Below are 19,431 nucleotides of genomic sequence, written 5' to 3'. Positions count from 1 at the left end.
TCTAAAAAAAAATTTGCAAATTTTCAAAGAAACTCCTGGAGATATCTCTGCAAGAACTCAAAGAGGAAACAGTGGAGCAATTACATGGGGGGAATTATTAGAAGAACCTTTAGAGAATCATTGACGAAACTTTTGACATACTTCTTCAGGAATCTTGAAGAACAAATAGCAAAATTTTTTTCGGAAAGGGGTGTTCAGCCATTTGCCCGAACGCCATTTCGCCGAATGTGTCATTTGGCCGAATGCCATCTGGCTGAATTGTTGGCGTTGAAACTGCAATTGTTTTATCAGAGATTTATCCTCCTATGAAACATAGGCTGTTTTTTAGAATTATACTGATTTGGGGAACAGTGGCAATATCACTTGAGTTCATAGTTCATAATCAGCCAAACAGCGTTCGGTCGAATGACTTGGAACCTTGTAAAGTGTAGATCAACTGTTGGATGACTTCGTGGTGGAGGAATCTCTGAAAGAATTCCTTTGCTAATCTTAGGAGCATTTACAAGTAGAGTCAAATTCTTAAAATCTCTGAAGGAGATCCTGAAGGAGAATGGCTGTAGAAATCCCTATACCCCAGTAAATGTGAAAAAGTACTGAAAGAATCGCATTAGGAATCGCTTGTAGAATCTCTGCAAGAAACCCTAGAAAAATCTCAGGTGGAATTCCTGAAAAAATAATCTCTGGAAAAATTCTTGCAAGTAACTTATGAAATCTGTAAAAGACTTTCCGGAGGAATTGCTGAACAAATCGTTGGAAGATTAGCATTAACGTATCCCTAGAAGAATGCCTTAAGATTTCCTTGTAAGATACCTTGAGGAATTTCAGATGAATCCTTGGAAAAGTTTTTGAAGGACACTCTGAAGCTACAGCACTACAGCAGGCACTCATACAGGAGTTCATCTAGGAAGCTTTCAGAAAACTTCCGCGGAACTCACTGGAGAAATTTTTGGTGGAATCTTTTAAGTAAATCCTGAAAAATCCTTTGGACGAGTAGTCTCTGGAAGAGTTTCTGGATGAATCTCTAAGAAAACATTCTTGAGGATTCGATTGTTGATGTTTAGGTTATGGGGCTATGGCTTTCATTCTTGGGATGATCAACTCAAAAACTTCAGGATCCATTTTTGAGTTATTCCTCCCAAGACTGAAAACCACAACCCCCAAACATCTCTGAGAAAACTCCAGCAGAAATATCTGAAACCTCAGACGCAACCAATAGATGGTAAATAAAAAGAAAATCGGGTTAAGTACGGTTCCTTTGAATTAAACTAAGAATGTGCATCCTTTGACAGATACGTATTTCGACCTCAACTGTAAGGTCGTCTTCAGTGTCTTGTACTCAGGCATTGCATTTATCATCTGATCAAAAGATCATCTTTGTGTGGATGAAAGATTATATCCCTAATCAAAGATGGCACAGCAATGATCCATCTCGTCATCTTAAAATGATCTTGACCCATCTTTACAGTTAATCGAACAGCGAGAGTAAGTAAATGTTTAATTTTTATAAACTTGATCAGTTTGAGGTACATTAGAACGTACATCGGTGATCTGGGGTAACATCCGTATAATTTGGAAGTAGTGTGATTTCCGTGCGTGTTTCCGTGGCATCTTCATAGGGAAATAGTCAATGAATTTCCCGTTAAATTGCTACTTTAATACTGGGACAGACAAAATCTGAGTCCATTTCTTTTTCAACGTTACTTTATAACAGTAAGTCCGCCTGAGTAACGCATTTTAATTTTCTTCTCGGAGAAAGTGGCACCATGACTCTGAGGGGGCGGGGGTGATTCAGCCAAAGTCAACGATTTATATACCTAGGCGTTGAAAATAATGTTTCAATAAAAGTCTATGAGGGGGTAGGCTGCCCCAAGATGGCCAACAATAAGTATTCCTAGTTTATGGACAGTGCCATGTGGTGAGAAGTCGAATTATCAAATCATTCCAAATACCTTATTTGTTAACTGTAATTACATAGAATCCAAGAAAAAGCTACAGCACTCAAGCGATACAATCAATTGTAGTCTTTATTAAATTTTCAACAACTTGTTTAACATGTTTCTTTTCACACATTTAAAAAAAACATATATGGTAATATAAGAGTTTTCAATTTTCAATAACGTTAGCTATCAGATGCTTCTTTTTATGTTTAACGCATTTCGTCTAGCCGTCCCAGTAAGGGAAGTCGGAGTTTTACGTATCCTGACACAGCATGAAAGGCTCATCGAAAGTAAAGTTCATAGTTAGATCTTCGAACTTGGAGTGCTGAAATTGAAAAAAGGCAACTCTCAATGCGTGATAACTTATACTTACTCTATATTCCCTCACCAAATCATCTAAATTCCACCGGACGTCTCCCTTGTACTGTCAAAACTTTCGAGAATGATGTCAACACAGCCTTTCCGGTTTGCTAAGATAGCGTTTCTAATCAGATGATCAGATGAGCAGACGATTGTTATGAAAAATTAAATCCTAGAGCACTGGGATGATCTCGTACCATTCGATCAGTATCCCGCTCCAAAGATGGAAAGATGAGATAAATTGCAATGCCTGCTTGTACTTGACTCGACTTAAGTACAAGACACTGAAGACGACCTTACAGTTGAGGTCGAAATACGTATCTGTCACAGGATGCAAATTCTTAGTGGAATTCAAAGGAACCGTACTTAACCCGATTTTCTTTTTATTTACAGATATTCCCCTAACAAGCCCAGGTTAATCATCATCAATAGATGGAGTTCTATTGAAATCTCTGGTGGGAATTTCAGAATGATCTTGAGGGATAGTTGAAAGATATCTCTGAAACACATTTACTCTAGACAATTCTCAGATAAAGCTCTGGATGGATTTTTAAGGAAGTGTGGTGATACTGTGCTGGACAATCTCTTGGAGCACGTCTTGGTGCAATTTCTAGAGAGATTCCTAGAGGAATCTCTAAAGGAAACACTGGTTGAAACTTTCAAGAATTTAAGAGTATTTCTTTGGAATAATTTCTAGAAGAATCTATTCCTAGTATCTCTCTTCAGGAATTTTTGTGGAATGTTTGCAAGAAACCAAAGAGAAGCTACTGAAAAAATCCATAAAAAAAAACTCTGGGACAACTTTTAGAGTAAACCGAAAGAATTCTGAGAGAAATTTTTGGAAGACATTCTGAAAATAATTTGCAGCGAATTCTTTGGGAAACAATTCGTGGAGAATTCTTTAAGAAATCCATCTCTGGAAGAACTGCCTTGCCAAATCTGGAAGAATTTTCCGTGGATCCTCAAGAAAGCTGCGGAAGACTTTTTGAAAAATAAAACCCTGGACGAAATCCTACAGGATTGCTTTTGAGGATATGTTAATTCTCAGATAGAGAGCTCAGCGAAATCCATCCCTTAAAAAATCGTTGCAGAATGAAATTCACATTTTACACGTTTCAAAATTTACTCCAATCATTTTTCAAGGCGGAATTGAATGCACTCTAAAATAAGTTTTGTTTAAATAAAAATAAAAATAAAAGTTTCGATTGGAGCGGACCTGGTGTGGTGGTTAGAACACAAGACTATCATGCCGAGGACCTGGGATCGAATCCCACTCCCGACATACTCACAAAATGTGGGTTCTTCCTTCGGAAGGAAAGTAAAGCGTGGGTCCCGAGATGAACTAGCCTAGGGCTAAAAATCTCGTTAATACAGACAAAAAAAAAAAAAGTTTCAATAAAAGAAAAATCAAAATCGCGAATCTAAAAGAATCGCCGTCCAAAATAAGTTTGAATCGATTCAAGATAATGAAACATTATTTTAAGATCAAAACCAAAAAGTTAGGGATGGGAAGGGAAATATCGGAGCAGCACGTTCAGAATCGGTTTCCATACACAATTAGGGGAATAATCAAGGCATGACTTTATCCACAGTGGAAAATGTACGTCAATTTTTCAGAAACCATTTTTTTAAATTTCGTTTAAAATGGTTTTTGTAAAACCATTAAAAATTTTCTACTAGGAAAAAAAATCAGATGCTATATTGATAGTGGAAGGATCAACTGTATAGGGAAGAGTTTGAAAATATTACTCCGTTATTAAAAAAAAATCAATAACTAAAAAAATGCCTCAATATTTTGTTTTCAGTTTGTAGTAATCGTCAATTTAGTTTTGTTTTTTTTTTAAGGTGAAGTGGTTTTGTGCCTTTTCGATTTCGAAAGCAACTCAATCATAGGAACTTTTTCCCTTACTCAAAATTATAACCTTAAAATAAACAATAATAATAACGGTGTCTAACCCACCGTGGCACCATCCCAATTTGATCCAACTCACTCTCATTTTCACACCGCGCTTTTCCCGATTGCACTTCGGTTCTTCTTTCCGGCGAATTTTCTTCTTGTACTCTTGACTTTTTTTTAGAAGAGTGAGCACTTGTTTTCCTCGACACGCATCCGTATTTTTGTTCTGTTGTGATCATGCGCTGGTAATGGTTCGAGAAAATTCATCTTCCTCTTCTGCCTTCATATCGATCCTTCACTGAATTTAAGCGTGATTTTCACGCCATTATGGTAACGAGTTAACATTTGGACAATCGTCGAACAGGCACTTCACTGGACAGATCAAGCACTACGCTCTCCCCTCACAAATCGACCACACGCACACACTCTAAGTGATTTTTCACGATCACGTCACGGTTCACGATTCGGCCAACAACATTCCAACCGTGTTTATAGGAATGGGGCACTTGCTAGCTGCTTCCACTACTGATTTCCGTGCAGATCATTCTGACGTAACAAACGGCCAAACAATGGCCCGTCGGGAAATTTGTCGCAGTTGTCCTACACACTGAAATGGAATTACCGACTTTTATGATGTGATCAGTATCAGTAATCAGTAAAAATCTAATTTGCGGTAATTTTTACCGAACGTCGTTGGTCAAGATCACTAAAATACTTGATCGAAATTTAAACATCAAATTCAGTAATCTATTTCACTGTGTAAGATCAAACTGCAAGAACGTTTTTCACCTTTTCCGCAACGACTTTCCGTTTCACGAATACATCCGTGAGCGGGAGCTCCTCTTTCACTTGTTAGTATATCACGAACGGACGCACGCACGCATGCACGAACCACGACCGACGGGCGTTGAGACAAGGTAGGTAGGGTAAGGAGTAGAATATATGGTATAGCACTGCTGAGATGGGGTGGTACTGGGACGGATCCGCGTTCTTTTACTGCTGCTTCTGAGTCGACTTTACCGAGCGAGTTGAGAATCGAGACTGATCGAGCGAGGATCAGCCTCAAACACGGTGGTGGTCAGCCGTACCGTACCACCTTTCGTTGTTGGTTGTCGTTGCACGAGGTGAGCGAGGCTTATGTGTGGACGCGGACGGTTTTGAGAGGATCTTCCGAAGCCAAATTGCGGCTGCGCGGTGAGTGATTGACCATATGGTTGGCAGTTTTTCCGATTTTCTGAAGATATGACGGGAAAATCTATGATGTTGTGGGTGGGAGTTTTCCTTTGGAAAATAACACTATAAATGATTTTTTGAGAATTAATATTGGAACAAAAAATACGGTGATAAAATCAAATGTACGCTTCACTAGCTTTTAGTTATCCATCAATGGTAACCGATCAGCCGATGACTTTTCTCCCGGAATAACATAAGCGCGATATTCGCGATGTGGAAATGTCAAAGTCACGTGGAATTCGCAATATTTAACGGCACTGGAGAATAGCCTAAAATTTTGGGATCATAAAACTCAATCAATAAACACGCATTTATCCCATCAAGGTCGTGTAGAAAATGTCTGAATTGAGTCTTCGGTATGATCTTGTATCTTTGCAATGGGAATATAAAAAGTCATATTTTCCCATTACTATAGTACACAAACTTGATTGTGTGTAGGTATTTTGAATCTCAATAAAACTATATACAGGCAAACTATCGAGGTATGCCACCGCTTCGTTTAGTGTACGTACTATCTTATCACAAATTTTTATTTCAAATTTCATTTTCAAATCAAAGAATGTTATTTCTAGAATGTCAGGATTGGCAAAAAAATACATGTGGCCTAAGGATCCGTTTATTAATTACGTAATTTTGCTTGTTTGGAATCCTATCGCTATTGGAAAAATCTTCTTGTGCTCTGATGGGGATGCTTCGTAGAGGCATCTTGTCTCTGGGAACTTATATTGATTTTATTTGAGTTATGTTTTAGAATCATCCAAACTGGTCTAGATATAATCAAGTCGATCTACATCAGTTATATCTTGTTATAGCAATATTATAGATGTATTTTCTCCTGCAATATCTATTGCCATGATACATTCAAAATCTTCTGAACATTGCTCCTTCTAGGACTCCTCCAAGGGCTTAAGTTTTAACGAGGAGCGATTCCTAGTGGTATCCCGGAACTCTTAGAGGAATTCAAAGAAAAATTACTTGATGAATCTTAGAAAGAATTTCTGTAGGAATCTTGGAATGAATTCATGGAAAAATCCCGAAACGAAATTCCTGCAGGTATTCTGGAAGAAATTCCTGAAGCAATCCTGGGAGTCCTGAAAGTATTACAGAAGAAATTCTTGGTGAAGTTTCGGAAGGAATCTCTGAAGAAATCTGTGAAAGAGACTCTGGAATATTATTAGGAATCGCAGAAAAAAACTCCTGGAAGAATCCCTAAGGAATCCCAGAAAGAATTCCTGGAGAAATATCGGAACCAACACCTAGAGGAACTGAAAGAAACTTGAAACTTGAAGAAATCCCTAAAGCAAGCGAGAAAGCGAAATGTCTTTCCCCGAATCGCATAATTCGGATTTAACCAGAAACAATTGAATTGGTACAGTCTACACAGCTAATCGCGTTCGGTAATTTTTACCGAAATCTCAACCGCTGAGCGTTCCGTAATAGATTTTTAACGAAATTCTGTAAAAAAATACCAAATTTCGGTAAAATGTTATTTTTTATCTGTCAAACTCTAACGAATTTCGGTAAAAGTTGCTACCTTTACCGATTTTCTCTTGTAATGTAAAACAAACTTGAGGGTTGAGATTTCGGTAAAACATTACCGAAGTCGGTGATTTTTTCTAACTGTGTATAGGGCAATGCAAACCGCGGTAGCTGAAGAATTTTTTAAAGTTTTTGACGTTTTGTGATCTTCTTGTTTACGTTTCGGACTGCAAGAGATTTCTTCCAGAATTTCTCAAGGAGTCCCCGGAATCTTCCAGGAATTTCATCCGAGATTATCCAAATAGTTTCATTTAGAATGTCTCTGGATTTATTTTTTTGGGCTCCCAGATGGCAATCCTGGAAATTCTAGCAACTTCATCCAGAATTTCTCTAGGGGTTCTTTCGGAAATTGTATCAGAAATTCTTACCGAGATTCCTTCAAAAACTCCTTGCAACAATCCGTAAGGATTTATTCCTGGAACTTCATACGAGGTTCTTCCCGGAGTATCTTCTGGGAATTATTCAGGAATTTCTTCTGAAACCCTTCCAGAAATCCAACAAGATCCCTGACAAGAACTTCATTCAGTATTCCTCTTAAAGCATCTCCGAGATCCCTCCAGAAACTTCTTCCGGTTTTTTTTCGGGAGCTACTTCTGATTCAAGTATTCCTTCTGGGATTCCTACAATAATTTCACCAGGTAATCTTTCTGGGATTTTTCCAAGATTCTTTCGGAAAATCCTTCCGAGAACTCTTTCCAGGAATCGTGTAGGGATTCTTTTTTGGTTTCTACCAAGAGCTCCATCAGGAATTCCGACATACCCTTCTGGAATTCTTTCAGATGTTTGTAATGGAAATCCTCCAGGAGTTTATTATGAATTTTTTGGAGTATTTTGTTTATGGAATTCCTCATGTTGTTCCTGTAGGATTTCCTTGAATGAACACAGGAAAAAGCGACTTAGTTGTAGCCTGAAGAACCACATAAATCCTAGAGGGATTCTGGAAAAAGTTTGTGGAGAAATCACGGAAGGAATACCTGGAAGAGTTTCAGGAAAAATGACTAAGATAATCCTAGAAGGAGTAATGCTGAAGTTTTTATTTTTGTGTATTTTAACTTATATGAGTAATGCTGAAGGAATCTCGGAATCAATTTCTACAGAAATCCAACAATCTCTGGAAGAATCTCGGGGAACTTCCTGGAACAATCCTGGTAAGAGCTTTTGACGGAACCTCGGAAGAATCTCATTAAGAGCTTAGGTAATCCCAGAAGAAATCTCTGAAACAAATTTGAGAGAAACCACGAGGGGAGTCCCGGATGGAATTCTTGTGGAATCCCAGAAGGAACTCCATGAGGTGAGCCACCATGCCACCATCAAGTTATAAAACAGCACACGCACGCATATCCCACATTTTGAATTAAACCCAACCACTCATGATAAGCTGGTGATTTTTTTTATTCAATCCGAGAGCAGACGCTTTTTTAAAAGTCCGATTCGTAAACAACAAAGCCAAGAAACGTCAAAAACTAAGAACATTTTCCTTGGAAACCGCGGCTTGCAGTGCCTACGGTACTCAAAGTTGTTTAAATTTCCAAACTTATGGAAAACTGTCAAATATTTTATACGTATAGCAAAAAAAACGTTAATTGTTGGAAAACGAAAAAAAAACAAGTAAGTGAACTGAAATTAATGGTTTGGATAAGTTGGAAAATCCCTGGAGGAATTAAAAAGACAAATCTCAAGAGGAATTTCAATTGGACTTCCTGGAGGAATCCATAAAGGCAGTTTTTCAGCAATCCCAACAAGAATTTCTAGAAAATCTTATCAGGCATTCCTGGAGGCAATCCAAGAGATTTTTTCGTAGAAATCTCGTAGAATAATACCTGATGGGTTTCTCTAAAGTTTAAAAATTCGTGTTGGGATTGCTTCAGATGTTTCTGCAAGAATTTTTCAACATATCCTTCCTGTGATTCCTCCAGAGATTTCTTCAAGCATTCTTCTAGGTATGAGCACATTGAATTCTCTAGGAATTGATTTGATGCAATCGCGCAGTTTTATTTAGGTTTACGCACTTATGAAGACTCAGTGCGCAGTCCAGTGGTGAACTTAATGCGGTATATGATTTCAGAGATTTTTTTGCGAAACCAATTTATAATTGAGGTATATATGATTGTTTCCACGAATCTCAGCTACAATCAATTAAAAACCAAGTCAGCCAATACATTGATACCGATTGTTATAAACATATTGCACTTGGAACCAATAGAGCTTGCTGACGTTTATTCACCTCTCTCTTTCAAGCTTGCAGGCGGGATAGGATTTGTTTTCATCGGGAAACCTTTCCTGATGACAACAAATCCTATTCCGCCTGCATGTTTGAAAGAGAAAGATGAATAAACGTCAGCAAGCTCTATTTATAACGCAACGAAAAAATTTGACAAGAGGAGTGCAAGCTGCAAAAAGTATGGTAAATGGTTTTTGCGACCACATGAAATATAAAATTCACCATAAAAAAATAATAATAATAAATAATGAAGTCATACACCAATAAAACGTAAAGCTAGACCTTACGTTTTTTCCTTAACATAAATAAGGTACACCGGGGCAAGTTGAAATGGGTGGGGCAAGATGAAACAGCGGGTTAACATGATGTTTTCTAATGATGATAAACAGTTTGATCGCCATAACACATAGTTTTTGATTCGAACAATCTTTTAGCGAAGGACAAATTTCCAAATTGTATTGAAATCTATTTCAAAACTTCGTGTTTCATCTTGCCCCACCCGTTTCAACTTGCCCCGGTGTACCTTACATCATTAAATTGAAGTGCAAATCAACCGATTTATTAGTCGTGAATGACTAACAATTTCATATACACAAAGCCAGAATGTGATTGTATTGTTGGCGGCAGCTCCAGCGTCAGCTTATAAATATATTTTTAGACCATTGTTAGCGGATGGAAACGAAATCAAAGACAAAAAGCGAAATGAACAAGGGGTTGGTCATTCAGCACACTTCATTTGTGCCGTGATTTTTGAGCGTGTGCCAATATGTGCCTAAACTGTGCCGGTTGTTTTTCAGTGTGTGCCGAACTTGGTGCCGAACGTGCCGGAGGTGTGCCGAATGTGCCCAGTGAAATATTATGCCTCTCAAGAAAAATCAAAATATGGCGATTATCTGCCTCTGGCTTCTGATATCAGCGCGACAGTCACTAATCATAACAGCGTCAACAGATTTAAAAGTATATAATTCCACTATATGGGGTTTGACAGCAAGATCACTCATTCCACTGAGCTACTCTCGCCGTTCGTCACAAATACATTCAATAACATCTGTCACTTCGCGAAACCCACGTGCTTTTGTTTTTGGCGGGAACACTTTTTCTTCTGTTTTGCCTTGCGGCTGTCATGTGGCGGTATGCCTTGCGAGCGTACGACCGCCGCAGGACTCTAATAAAAGATAAGCGCGACAATATTTTCTTAGAATGTTTTTGCGCTAATTATAATCCTGTCTATTTTTGGCGAATGTCATTGGTCTAGTCGGTGTTTACCGACAAAATTCCACCCAGAACACTTGTCTAGAATCTGTATGAAGGGATTTTTTGCAATCGTAAGTATAATGACAGTTTGATTCCATAAAGCAAAGTTGGATTTCTATGTTGTGCCCATGTGTGCCGAGATGTGCCGGCATGTGTGCCGGGCACAATGTGCCGAGTGACCAACCCCTTGGAAATGAACCATTTTTCGTGAATCCTGTCTTGAGTACTTGCGCGTTATCCATCACGACCAAAACTGCGCTTTGTAGCTGATGTGATGGGTATGCTATACAATAAATACACCTTTCTCATTGCGACACCGTTTAGGTAACCATTATTATTATTATTAGTTTTATTAAGGAGATTTTCAGCCCGCGGCTGGATCATCTCCAACTTTAGGTAACCATTTTAAAGACGTGTGAGTGATTCCGCGCCATGTTTGTGATCCCCATTCTGTAGAAAAAATTGCCGAAAAAGTTGCCGAAATGTATTCAATCAAAGCAACGCGTGAGTTCTTCCTTCGGGAGGGAAGTATATATGGCAATTAAAATGAGCAGTAGAATGAACAATAGGGGAACTTACGTATTTTCAGCAGTATTGCTCTCTTCGTCAATGGGGGGATTTTTGAAACTTGTTGAACTCAGAGTTGGCTTCAAATCCTTCCCAACCCAGCTGAGTCATAGGTCCAAATTTCAGGCTACTCGGCCCACAAAAACCCCCCATGACAAAAAGAACAAATCTGCCTTCGTCACCCTATATAATTTGCCATGATTTTCGAATGCATTTTAGAATCATCACATGTGAATTTGATATGCAACCTCCTTGCAATATATTTAGAAAGGCATCAGTCACGAAGATAAACTACTGTTCAGGAGTAGCTCCCCTGGCAACCCTAACATGTTCCACAGTCTCGAAACCATAGTACTCTCGCTCACCCTTATCGATTCGTTATTGCTATTGCGCTTAACAAAGATGTAGTCTAGGGGAAAGTGGGGCAATATGCCATTTTTCAAACTTTCATCGTTTTCAATGATATATAGCCTCATTTGTTAGGCTTTCAAAGTGGTAACAGCAACTAGACAATATTTGCTCGATGCTTCAACAAAAATATTCACTAAATTATTGCATTTTCATCGATTTTTTGCGATTTCAAAAACTGGTTCGTAAAACGGAAGTGGTGCAAAAAGCCCATCTGCCATGGGGTAAGATGCCACTTCATGAAAACATTCAAAAATTACGTCCATCAGTTTTCTGGCATCTTAGACTTACTTTCACCCCTCTGTCACGTTTTTTTCGTATACTTAATACAAGGAGTGTCACTCCCTTTCCCGCTAAACGATGGTCGTCATATTTGAATGACCCCTAACATGGATAGCGCAGACTTCAACAACCATGCGCCTCCATGGGTGCCTCAATCTACTTGGAAACACTTGGCTGGTAATAAAATCACCCGAAAACCTTAATTGCAAGCACGAAAAACCGGAAGTTGCAAATTTTCATTGGGAAATCAAAAGATTTTCCGTGGGTTTGGCGGCCTAGCTTCTAGAAGAATGTTTAATGCAAACATATCTTGACACTATTCACCTATAACAATGATCAAGTCCCATTCAGGAATGATTTTATGCGTTGGGCCATTTTACCCCATCTTGGCATTTTGGGCTCTGTTCCCCTAGGTAGTTTTTGGTGAGACCGAATCGACCCGCGATCGGCTATATTCGCGCGTATACTCACCACCCTGACTCTGGTGTATCGTTCCATATACACAGGGCAGTTAGTCAGCTCTCGATCGCGCGCGCATGAGCATCAAACAGAAGTGCAATACAATTCTATCGAGCCTAAATAAAGTGTTATCTCTCGTAGTTAGGGCCGATTTCTTCACCTACCCGGCTTAACGACGTAAGCCTGGTTTATCTTAAACCACACCTAAAGTTAAGCCAAATTCTTAAGCCAGGTTTAAATATTTGCATTTCTTCACACCGGTTTAGCAAATAAAGGCGACGGCTTATGGTAAGCCAAGCTTAACGAAATTTCCCATATCATTCCAGTGACTTTCCAATGGAAACGTCATTTTAAGCCGCCGATATTTTGAAATGCCCGTTATATGCAGTATGAAGTAACAACAACAAAACATCCGCTGAAATTTTAGCAGGAAAAGCGGAATCGTTCGGTATTTTTTTTTCGGATAAAGAAGGAAATTAATAATAATGATCTACCTAGACTGTTGTGTTGATGTTTTACCCAACGCTAGTATCGAAGATCTACGATTTAGTACCTACTACATATGATCGTTCCACAACATTTGGTGTTCGAATTTGCCTCTCATTGTACAAAGTTGGAGTGCCACATTGCAGAAAAGGTGTTGCAATGTTGATTTTATGTTTTGATATCCATAATCGCCTTCGAATAAAGTTGCATTTCGATAGTGATTTTTTGAAAATGTGTTTGTCGTGAGATGCTCCAGAGTTCAGACCATTTTTCGAATATATTTAAAATTATGAACTATGTACATTCAATGAAAGCCACAGCAAAGTTCAAGTTACACTAGAAACTGAAATCCCTTAATAGAAACAGTTTATTCTACTTTTATTCCATTCGTTAGTGTTTTTAATACTTTATTTTAAAAATGTTTACGTGCAGTTCACAACGCTCTAAAGAAAAGAAAAATATGGTCGTGCGTTACAACCCATGCAAACAATTTAGAATTTTAATATAAAAATGCGTTAATACGAAACGGAACGTTTTTTGCAGTGCTGAAATAGTTATTTATGTGACGAGTTGCAAAAAGTTGATTTTTTCAGCACGAGTCGTACATTTATCCAACGAGGCCTGCCGAGTTGGATAAATACGTCGAGTGCTGAAAATATCGAGTTTTGCAACGAGTAGCATACAAAATTTTATGCAATGATTTTTTCATTATACAACTCATTTGAGTTGCATAATGTTCATAATGCAACTCAAATGGGTTGCATAATGAAGATTATGCAACTATTTTTCATTATGCAACTCATTTCAGTTGCATAATGAACCAGTTCGGAAAAAATGACCATTATGATACCGAAATGAGTTAAATAAAATAGAAATTATGATACTGAATTGCATAATAGTTATTTATGCCACAAGTTGCAAAAACGATGATTTTTTCAGCACGAATTGTACATTTATCCAACCAGGCTTGCCGAGTTGGATAAACACAACGAGTGCTGAAAAAATCGAGTTTTACAACGTGTTGCATACAAAGTTTTTTGTAATTACGAAAAACACCCATCCTTAACTGCACATTCTGAGAAAACATGCAAGCGTGCTTCCACGTGTTTTAGCCGTCTTAGCCTATTATCCGATCAAGTAGGCGTTTCACTAGGCCTACAGACCAGGACAGAGCGAGATGGCTGTCACAAATTTTCAAGCTTCCGTCCAGTTCAGTCTGGCACTTTTTCTTCTAAGAGGAGAAGTTTTTGGAAGAAATAACACAGGAAAGGAACCGAAAGGACGTGCGCGGACATAAAATTTATAGATTTCTGGCATATTAACTTTGTTAACTATGATAAATTAAGCCAAACTAGGAGCAAATTGTCTAATCAAACAACAGTGCCGAAAAGTACTACTTTTCAACACACTTAAGAGTGCCAAAAAGTAGTACTTTCGGCACACTTGTTAAAGTTTGGTTGGAAAAGAAGGCCAATTCGCTGCCTTTTCACCGATTGAAAAGTAAGCACTTTCGAAACGTAATTACAAAAATGTAATTTCGACCTATCTAGATTCAATGTCATCGAATATCTTCGGCGAAGCACTAGATTTGTAGTAATGAGCTAAATTGTTGTATGGTAAGAAGTTGAATGCTCTGTTTTTATATGGAAATCGTGCAAAAAGCGTGGGTATTGTGATTCCTTGGCTAATTTTATGCTGTTTGAGCAAAACTTTGGAAAACTGTACTGATTAAGGGACAAGAAATAGCCAAAACAACACAGTTTTCTAAAGCTTTGATCAAACAGCATCAAATTAGGCAAGGAACCATAATACCCACGCTTTTTGCACGATTTCCTTCCAGAAACGGAGAATTCACCTTCTCAACATACAAAAATTCAGCTCATTACTACAAATCTAGTACTTTACCGATCGTGTCCTATTAATATTCATCATGAAAAAAATGGGATTAAATGTGCGCTTTAAAAATCGAGTTTTGCAACGAGTTGCAAAACATTTTTGCAATGAAAAACAAATCACTAGAATATGCTCATTTCTATCAGTACCATCATGCTTCGCGGTGGTTCGATGGGAACAGTCATGTGTTCTATCATGCTAGACATTAAATTTTGATTAGCAAGCTGTACCATAACCGTGACAATTTGGCAAACTCTTGCAGTGACAACTCGGGTTGTGGATCAAACAATTGCATTATGTTTCATAATACAACCGAAATCAGTTGCATTATGAATCATATTGCAATTGTATACCAAACAATAAACGACGATAAACTAGTCCGTTGTGATACGGTAAGTATAAATCAAATTTCATAGTGCTGAGTTGCAAAAAGATACATATTTAAAATCCACTTGCGTCGTGTTTTCGGCAGTTTTGTTCTCTTCGTCACGGGAGGTTTTTAGAAACCTATTGAACTCAAAGTTGGCCTCAAATCCTTCCAAAGTAAACTGAATGATATGGCAATATTTCCGGTATTTTGGCCGACAAAAACCCCCCACGACGGAGAGGACAAACCTGCCAATAATATCCAACGTCACCCTATTAGGTATTCAAAATAAGTCATGTTTAGAAGTACACTACGAATAAAACTTTTTATATTTAGAATTATGAGTCAAAATGTTGAATATTCGATGGGCTAAACGTGCTTTGAACTAAGTTTTTATAAGAAACTAGCTGTATCCGGCAAACTTTGTCTTGCCTACTGCGTTTTTTGAAGTTTCAAGTCTCTAGCCAAACCCATAAGTCCCCGTTCAAAATGTATGAAAACCCGATTTTCAAAAACTCTCAATTTTCCCATGTTTTTTGCCTCATAAACCTTCCTTGGGTGAAAAGTAACAGAAGAAAATATAGACGACTAAAATCGGACCATCCGTTCGCAAGTTATGTGCGGTCTCACGTATGCCACTGCATTTTTATATATATAGACAGTAAATAAAAAGGTATTAGAAGATTTTTTTTTAGTGTCATCCTAAGTTTGTAAAAAAAAAATATCTCTTGAACCATAAGAGACGAAAATGTTTATTGTGATATGTGACCTGAAATTATGGAAGGACCGGGTTAAAAAAATATAAATTTCAATGCAAATGTACTTTCGACTTCCAAATCAGTATGACAAATTTGTAAAACTAAAACACGGTGCCTTTTTGAAGGACTTAAATCTAATGTAAAATTTTTATTGTCCCAAACCCGATGTGAATATTTTATATTGACGACCCCCCCCGGCTATAGGTTATCATTTTCTTTATCATCGTCCGTAACCAAACGTTTTACAATTTTATCGTTTCTAGGTGTACCTACATGTTTCTTAAAAAATATTTTCTGCCGTTTCAAAAATTTATTTATAAAGCAGGTGAAGAAACCCAAACTCTGCAATTTGCGGATTAAGCCTGACTTAGCGCTGCTAAGCCACCTCAGAGCACCGCTTAAAATAAGCCACACTTAACGTAAACCGTAGCTTTATTAAACCTGGTTTAGTGGTTAAGCCGAGGTGAAGAAATTGAAAAAAAGTTAAGCCCGGCTTAAAATGTTACTAAGCCTGGTTTAAAATTTAAGCTCGGGTGAAGAAATCGGCCCTTAGAAGTAATAAAGTGTTTCGAGTTTTAGTAGTTCAACGCGTGTGTCTTTTTTGGTGATCTGGAACGATTTTCCGTAGCGTGTCCGAATCAGGGTTTTCTCCAACGGTCCCGGTAAGAACAACTACATTGCCTGGCATCTGAAAGCCTTCGCTCAATCATTTGACAACTTAATTTACACCAAAAATAATCACATTACACATGCATTTATGTTGAACTATTTATGCACACCTATTTTTTTTTCTTTTTTATTTAGGGATTTTCTGCCGTAGGCAGGTTCATCCCGAGTCTCGATCAACAGGACGATCCAGAAGGGTTCGCCTGAAAAAACTACACAAGTTCTTCTTAAAACTATTTCACAGAGTATCATTTACAGAGTATAACAAACACAGTTCAAAAGTTACAGAAGGATACAATCTAAAAACGTCTATACAACACTTGATCGGAGAAATCTTAAATCACAGAGCGGACGAAATCCGAAAATCTTACAAATAGATAATGCGACAAAAAGAGGAACGTTGCAATACGAGGATACAGCATATAACTAACAAAAATAGACATTTAAGGAGCAAATCTAAATCTTAAAATAGAGTCCAGCGTCTTTCACGAAGCACAGAAGAGCCGCGAGTGCCGACGCATCGTCGCTGAGGGCATCGCAAATACTTCCCGGAATCCCGTACAGCTGCCGTGGGCCCTCGTATGCTGGGCAGACACAGACGATGTGCTCAGCAGAGTTGTGAACTCCGCAAATTTCACAGGTCCGGTGGAAAGGACCACCTCCGAAGTCATGAGACATCCTGGTGTGCCCCGTTCGCAGTCTAGATATGATGATCTGATCCTTCATAGATTTGAGGTCAGTCCACGGATCCACGCTTCTCTTTATTTTCTTCAAATACGCTCCGCTAGGTTGAATCCATTCCCTCTGCCAAGCATCGTGTAGTATTGAGCGAACCCAGCGTTTGGCGTCGATCGATGGTACTGTACGTGTGTAGCGACTGTCGGATGCACCTGTCCCTGCTAGGTGGTCTGCAGTTTCGTTTCCAGGAACACCGCAGTGCCCTGGGACCCAGAGAAATGTCACGCCAGGTGGGGCGCATTTAATTATTCGCTGAATCCATGGATGCCGAGGCCTTTCGGATTGTAAGGCTGAGATACAGCTCGCTGAATCTGTTATGATGACGACAGGCCGATTTGCCGGTGTTGTGGCGGCAGCGAGAATGGCCGCGGCCTCGGCAGAAAAAACCGAGCATTGGTTAGGAAGGCTCCTGCTGATCGCCAAGTTTTCCCCAGCGACTCCCATGCCGACACCCTGCGAAGACAGCGAGCCATCGGTGTACCGCCGGTGATGGTTGTCATACTTAGTACGGAGTAGTTCAGCTACGGATTGTCGTAGCTGGACAGAGTTGTCTCCGGCATTAAAATTGTTTTGAATCTTGCATTCAAATTTAAACTTAAACCCACGCCAATTGCGCTCTCCGGACCAGTGGGACTTGGCGATTGGTGGTAGTGAGACACCCGCAATGTTCTGGAGTAGACTGTTAGCCATTTCTAGCAGGTAGGTTCTGGCATTTCCTGCGGTATTCTCCGCTATAGCGACAGCCTTACAGCAGAGGGCCGCAACTATTCGATAACGGAAGGGCAGAAGGCCTGCTTCAACACAAGCGGTGTCCGCCGGCGTAGAAGGCAGAAGACCAGAGATTATCCTTAAGTACCGGTTGTACACCGGCGCGAATGTTCTGATCAAGGTATCAATGGACAAGCTGGTTATCTCCAGACCATACAGTAAACGGCTGTCGACAGTGGCGGTGGCTACGCGAAAACGAAGTTTCCGATTGTTGCTTCGGTGGGAACTGGAAAGCGCTTTTATTAGATTAAGGCGGCTCTGGCAACTAGCCTTGACGCCGTCGAAGTGTGGTTTGAAGGTTAGACTGCGATCGATAGTAATCCCTAGGAGCCTAACAGTTTTGCGTAACGGAATCGGCAGGTTGTTTATGCTGATGGGTGGTCCTTTTACCCGATGACCGGAGTTACAGATGTGGCAGCGAACACTCTTTGGAGCTGACATGGTGAACCCTACAGATGCAGCCCATTTGGCTACCCTGGTCACGGCTGCCTGCGCCTTCCTGCGAGTGGCGAGGATGGTAGGGCCAGACACGACAATGACGTTGTCATCGGCGTACACGAAGATTTGGACGCCATTTGGAAGGTCCTCGAAGACACCATTCATCAAGATGAGAAATAACGTCACTGAGATTACAGATCCTTGTGGAACGCCAGTTTCCTCTCTGAAGGACTCTGATTTGCTGTCCCCTATTATGACTCTAAAGGTACGATCAGTTAAAAAGTTTTTAATGAATTGGAGAATGTTACCAGCGAGGCCCCAGCGTACTAGTTTACGGAGAATTAAAGGCGTCCAAGTTCTGTTGAACGCCTTCGAGATATCCAAGGAAATGATCTCGGTATGGTGGCCTAAGTTCTTAGCTTTCTGTAGAGCTTCCCCTAGGGCAGCAAAATACGTGTTGGTTCCGTACCCTGATCTGAAAGCGTGTTGACGATGATCGAGGAACCTGTTTTCTTGCAGATAATGTGTTAAACGCCTGTTGACCATGCGTTCGGCTACCTTCGAAAGGCAACACGTGAGGGAGATGGGTCGAAAACTGGATGGCTCGCGTGTCTGGCTGCCGGGCTTAGGTATAGGGACCACCAAACTCTCCCGCCACTCAGGGGGGTAATGATGACGACTCCATATTGAGTTTAGAAGCTCGAGCAGAACAAGCTTACTAGACGAGTCGAGGTTTTTTAGCATCGGATACCCAATGTCATCGGGGCCGGCTGATTTGCCGCTACTATAGCTCAGGGCGAATTGCAATTCACTGTAGGAGAATGGTTGATTGATGTCCAGCGGTATGCTGTCCACTGGGACGTAGAAACTCGCAATATCGGTAGTAGTAGCGCCAGTCTGCCGCACAAAGTTCGTGTCATAGCTGTCGAAGGCTGCTAGCTCAGCAAAATATTTGCCAAGACCACTTGCAATGGCGATCGGATCCGTGGTGTTGGTCCCATCCAAGCTAACGGTGGCTGGCACGGCAGTACGTTTACCGCTAAGGGCGTTAACCCTGGACCACAGTTCGGCAGAAGATTGACTGGCATCGATACTCTCTAGGAATTTTTTCCAAGAGGTTCTTTTTGCTTCACGTATGGCTTGCCGGCAGTCATTACGCA

The 19,431-nt window shown here is 39.7% G+C and overlaps 1 protein-coding gene across 6 annotated transcripts in view; it reads right to left on the bottom strand.

The window, feature by feature from the left end:
• LOC109400433 (filamin-A) overlaps positions 1–5,206 on the bottom strand; it is a 365,952-nt gene extending 360,746 nt beyond the window's left edge. For 2 of the 6 annotated variants that reach the window (XM_062846659.1, XM_062846655.1), the window contains exon 1: positions 4,984–5,206. The gene's annotated coding sequence lies outside the window, so the exon portion shown is untranslated. The remainder of the gene's footprint in view (positions 1–4,983) is intronic. The other 4 variants (XM_062846660.1, XM_062846661.1, XM_062846658.1 and 1 more) reach the window with 3 other exon arrangements.
• Positions 5,207–19,431: the final 14,225 nt, after the last annotated feature.

Source organism: Aedes albopictus, chromosome 1, assembly GCF_035046485.1.
Source record: "Aedes albopictus strain Foshan chromosome 1, AalbF5, whole genome shotgun sequence".
NCBI classification, from domain to species: Eukaryota; Metazoa; Arthropoda; class Insecta; order Diptera; family Culicidae; genus Aedes; species Aedes albopictus.
Note: the sequence above shows the minus strand (reverse complement) of the source record. Positions and strands in the feature narration are given on the sequence as shown.